Below are 6,000 nucleotides of genomic sequence, written 5' to 3'. Positions count from 1 at the left end.
TTTGATCCCTTCTGTACCATCTGGGATGGGATTCTTCCTTATTGTAAGTCCTGCAGTGAGCAATCCATTCCCCAAACTCTGAAAAGTTCTGAAACAAAATACTGTATATTTTCACCTGATGTTAAAATTAAGGGGTCCAATCATTTGCAGCTGATTTCTTTTTCAAACAGGTTTTTTAATGAATAAAATGGAGAAACAATGAGATTAATTTTATGTTAAACAATTTGAAATTTAAAATTTAAATTTAAAATTTAAAATTGTTCTGCCCTTCCCTTATACATAAAGTTACAAACCACCAAAAGAACCAAACAACCAACTAAACAGTGTTTAAGAAAAAAAAAAAAAAAAGGAAAGAGATGGGAAAGAAAAGAGAGAAGAAATACTAAAGCCAGAATTAGAAAAAAAAAACAAAAAGTAAAATATATAGTTACTTGTAAAGATAAAAGGTGAAAATTTCTATCTTTTAATATAGGCATACCTCAGAGTTATAGAGAAATCAGTTTCAGACTATTGCAATAAAGCAAACACAATAAAGCAAGTTATGTTAATGTTTTGGTTTCTCTAGGCATATAAAAGTTATGGTTAAGATATACTGTAGTCTATTCAGTATGCACTAGCATTATGTCTAAAAGTATACATAATTTTAAAATACTTTATTGCTAAAAAATGCCTGTGATCATCTGAGCCTTCAGCAAATTGTAGTGTTCTTGCTGGTAGTGGGTGTTGTCTTGATGTCAATGGCTGCTAACTAATCAGGGTGGTGGTTGCTGAAGCTTAAAGTGGTTATGGCAATTTCTTAAAATAAGACAGCAATGAAGTTTGCTACATTGATGGACTCTCTTCCTTTCATGAAAGCTTTCTGTGTAATACGTGATGCTGTTTGATAGCATTTTAACCACAGTAGAACTGCTTTCAAAATTGGAGTCAATCATCTCAAATCCTGCCACTGCTTTATCAACTAAATTTATGTAACATTCTAAATCCTTTGTTGTCATTTAAACACTCTTCGTAGTATCTTCACCTGAAGTAAATTCCATTTCAAGAAACTACCTTATTTGCTCATTCCTAAGAAGCAGCTCTTCATGTGTTCAAGTTTTATCAGGAGACTGAAACAATTGAATCACATCTTTAGATTCCACTTTCAATTCTAGTGCTCTTGCTTTTTTAACCGCATCTGTACTGACTTCCTCCAGAGAAGTCTTGAACTCCTAGAAGTCATTCATGAGGGTTGAAATCAACTTCTTTCAAACCTGTTAATATTTATATTTTGACCTCTTCCTATAAAACATTAATGCTCTTAAAGGTATCTAGAATGGTGAACCCTTTCTAGAAAGTTTTCAAGTTACTTTGCCCAGATTCATTAGATGAATTATTATCTAAGGAAGCTTAAGCCTTACAAAATATTCCTTAAATAATGACTTGAAAGTCAAAATTACTCCTTGAACCATGGGCTGCAGAGTTAATGTCATATTATCAGGTATGAAAACATTAATATCTCCATTAGAGATCTTATTTTCTGAGCAGTAGATCTCAACAATGGGCTTAAAATATTCAGTAAACCATGCTATAAAGAGATGTGTAGTTATTCAGCTTTATTTTTCCCTTTGTAGAGCACAGGCAGAATAGATTTAGTACATTCTGGAGGGCCCTAGAATTTTCAGATTGGTAAGTGATCACTGGCTTCAACTTAAAATCACCAGCTGCATTAGACCCTAACAAGAGAGTCAACCTGTCCTTTGAAATTTTGAAGCCAAGCATTGACTTCTCTCTAGCTATTAAAATTTTAAATGGCATATTCTTCTAATAGAAGGCTTTTTTGTTTATGTTGAAAATTGATTGTTTAATGTAGGTACTTTCATCTGTTTGTGTTGAAAATTGTTTAATGTAGCTACTTTCATCAGTGATCTTAGCTACATCTTCTGAATAGCTTGCTACAGCTGCTTCACCGTGCAATTTTGTTATGAACCTGGCTTCTTTCCTTAAACTTTATGAAGCAATCTCTGCCAGCTTCACACTTTTCTGCAGCTTCCTCATGTCATTTGGTCTTTACAGGTTTAAATAGAGTTGGGACCTTTCTCTGGATTAGGCTTTGGCTTAAAGAAATGTTGTGGCTGATTTGATCTTCTATCTAGATCACTAAAGCTTTCTCCATATCAGCAATAAGGCTGTTTTGCTTCCTTTCATATGTGTGTTTGCTGCAGTAGTACTTTTAATTTCCTCCAAGAACTTTCCTTTGCGTTCAAAACTTGGCTAACTGGTGCAAGAGGCCTAGCTTTTGGCCTATCTTAGCTTTTGAACTGCCTTCCCCAATAAGCTTAACAATTTCAGGCTTTTGATTGAAAATGAGAGACTTGTAATTCTTCTTTTCACCTGAACACTTAGAAGCCATTGTAGGGTTATTAATTAGCCTAATTTCAATATTCATATGTCTCAGGGAACAGGGAGGCCCAAGGAGACAGAGAGATAGGGAAACAGCCTGTCGTGGAAAAGTCAGAATACACAACAACATTCAGTAGTTTGTTATTTTATATGGGCACAGTGTGTGGTGCCCCAAAATAATTGCAACATTAACATCAAATATCACTGATCACAGATCACCATAGCAGATACAATAATAGTGAGAACATTTGAAATTTTATGAAAATTACCAAAATGTGATAGAGACATGAAGTGAGCACTTCATGTGGGAAAAAATTATGTTGATAGACTTGCTCAATGCCAAGTTGTCACAAGCCTTAAATTTGTTGAACAAACAAACAAACAAATATCTGTAAAGCGCAGTAAAATGAGGTGAACCTATAAACTGGTGGGTGGGTGTCAGGGAAGGGGAGGAGAGAAAGAAGCCCAAAATAAATTTTGTCTCATCCAAATCTTGGTCAAGTGTGACACCTAGAGGTTGCACAAATAGAATTCCTTTGGGTATTTTTTATTTTTTAGGATGCAAAATGCATTTATGTGGAGAATTATTTTTAAGCTTTTATTTCAAAATGGACATCTTTAGATACTTTCATATATAATACTATCAATAAATAACTATATTTCTTCACTTTTTATTATAATTATAAAACTGATGATGTTAAAAGTTGTTTCCCTTTCCATCAAGGAACTGAAAATTTCATAATTGTTTTAAAATGCTGATACTAATGATTAAAAGTCATTGTCATCAATCTCATGGGTTGTAATATATATTTATATGCTTATGTTCTAATAAAAGAGAAAATATTTATGTGTATAGGTATGTTCACATCCTTACCTCTGGAGTTTAGAAATGATGGCAAAATTAATATAGGCAGAATAAAGACACCTATCACATGCGAGGTGATAAATTTAGAATTTTTTCATTTCTAAATATTAAAAAAATGCTTTGCGCTTGTCATTCATTGGTTTGGAAAACTTTTATAGCACTGGCTCATTAATATTTGAGTAGTTCTCCATGAAAAATGATGAACGATTTACTTCATGGCAGGCTGTACAGATGGTCAATTTAATCTGCATCCTTGAGACTTCTCATGACTAAATTTTGACATCACGTCATTAAACATTTGTGTATTATTATTTATGTCATATTCTAGGAAACAAATATTACTATGTTTTGCTATCTCTTACCATCTATCAGTTTTATTGATAGGATTTATCTACCTAGACACTATACCTTTCACAAAGGAACATGTATCAGAATACATACATCACTTTTGTCTCCTCAGAGACCCATACATTTTTGTCCTCAAGTGCAATAATGACATTGTTATGAACAAATGTGTGGCAGGTGTGGAGACAAATGTTTATATGACTTGGATTCTCTAACCTTGCTCAGAGATGTCTTTGCTGATAATTGTGTGTGTTTGTGTATGTGCTTGTGTGTGTGTAACTCCTAGGCCTTGTGTACATTGAAATTGAAAAAAAGGAAACCAATTATTGGCTATTTTGAAACCCTACTGCAGAACATATCACCATAATTGTGTATCGTAAATGGCAGCAAATTTTAACCTAGAAATTGACCCTGTATAATGCTTGAATTTGTAGCTATGATGTTTACACTCTTGACAAGTTGAGTTATTATTATACCACCATGGGTAAATATAAAGATCAGAATCTTAAAATTTCTTTTGACAATAAGCTATTAAGTATAGTGTGGGATGGCTTTTTGAAGGGCTGGGTAATTACCTTGCACATTAACTTAATTCCTCAGATTCTCTGTCCTCTGTTACATAATGAATTCCCACTTGGTGAATTGACTGGCGCTTCCCACGAATGCGTAGAATGGGTTGCTGTTAGCAGAGTATGTCCAGTTTGAAATCTTTCCTGTGCCAGAGTTAGAGGATTTCAAGGTTCAGGGCACTAACAATAACTGAAAAATATAAGCAGAAAGGATGGGAAAATGATTCCTTGTGGAGTGGACAAGGAAATTTTCCTGAAACGACAGAACCCAGGAAGCAATAGCAGGTCCCTTTTTCTTCTGTGGTTTAACTGCTAAAAGAAGTGATCCTTCAGGGAATCATACATTAGTTAGGATCAGGCTTCCTTTTTATTCCTTATCAACCTATAATCTTTTGATTGTTGCCTGTTTTTCACCAGTGAAGAAATAGTAAGCCACACTAGCTTATCTCTCCTAATCACAGACTCACAGAGCTAGGGCTCTCTGAGCTTTTAATTCCTTCTTAGAGGCCTAACAGAGTGGAAAGTAAACAAAGACCAAATTTGCAACCTTCAACGTAGCTAATTTCCTCTGATGTCAGAATACTTAAACAGGCAGGACCTGGGAATTATTTGATCAAACCTGTTTTTAATCTAATGCATGCAGAAGGGCTGTGTCTGGAAGGCTCTGCAAAATGACAAGGGTCCCAAGAGGAACCCTTATGGAAGGTTTCCTCTTTCAGAAACAGTAGCTTCCTCATTTTAAACTCTTGGGTAGCTGTGTTGGAGTAAATTCATAAAAAGTAGTTTTCCTGCTTTTAAAATTTTATTGTATTTGGCTGAAAATTGCTGATGGGATAATAGTTTTCTTTGGCTTTCCATGTGCTGAAATTTTAATGGTTAAATGCCTACTATTTTAGCTTTACTATGAAATTAATTAATAATAGAAGATATTATTATTGGCTAAAGGGAGAAGGAGAAAGGGTAAAGCATTATCTGACTTCACACACGTTCTTCTATTACTACTGGTAGAAGAAAATGGAAACACAAAGGACAAAATATGCAAACACATGTGGTTCTTTATTTAGATGGTGACAGGCATTTTGCTACAGTAAGAGTTAAGAAAAATTGGTGTCAGGGAAATTTTAAATGAAGAATTTACTAATTCCAAGATATCCAGACAGCATGACTGACTCAGTTTGACCTTTAATTTGACTCACAACTATCTGAATAGAAGTAGCATATTTTTGAGAGAAAGAAGTAGATGAAGGGACAGAACTCTATACCTGAAATATAATTTTAATTTTAAGGTTTTATTTTTGTACAATTGTATTTATGTAATTAGGTAGCATTGGAAATACTCATTAAATACTAATTCAGTTTTAAATGTTATTAAAAGACAATTTAATTTGTCAGAGTATCAATATTGCTCATATTTTTATTGAGAATAGATTAAGTTGAAAACAACATTTAAAGAAGTGTTTAAGTGCATTTTGACAAGTAAACATTTCTGCTCTAGTGTTTTTACATCTGATCTCAAATACTGCTCCCCACACAAAGTAATTCAGAAGCCATGGCTTAAAAATAGATAATAAACACTGATGCTTTGTGTAAATACGTACTAAGAATAATATGCCACTAGATCTAGCATTTGACTCCTTGGATGACAGTGAATATCAATGCCTGTTATTTGTCATTCTGAAATCTGCCGGGTGATGATTTTTTTTATTGGTGCATCCTTCCAAACATATTTCATCGCACCATGTGCACGGGAGTTTTTTAGGCGGGTATGTCGGAACTGGGTGTCGCCTGGCTGGCCCCTCTCCCCTTTGCTCGCTCCCTTTCTCGCCCTCGCGCTCTCGCCTC

The sequence above is a fragment of the Rhinopithecus roxellana genome, chromosome 6, assembly GCF_007565055.1.
Source record: "Rhinopithecus roxellana isolate Shanxi Qingling chromosome 6, ASM756505v1, whole genome shotgun sequence".
NCBI lineage: Eukaryota > Metazoa > Chordata > Mammalia > Primates > Cercopithecidae > Rhinopithecus > Rhinopithecus roxellana.
The sequence above is the reverse complement of the archived record's forward strand: the minus strand, read 5'-3'. Positions refer to the sequence as shown.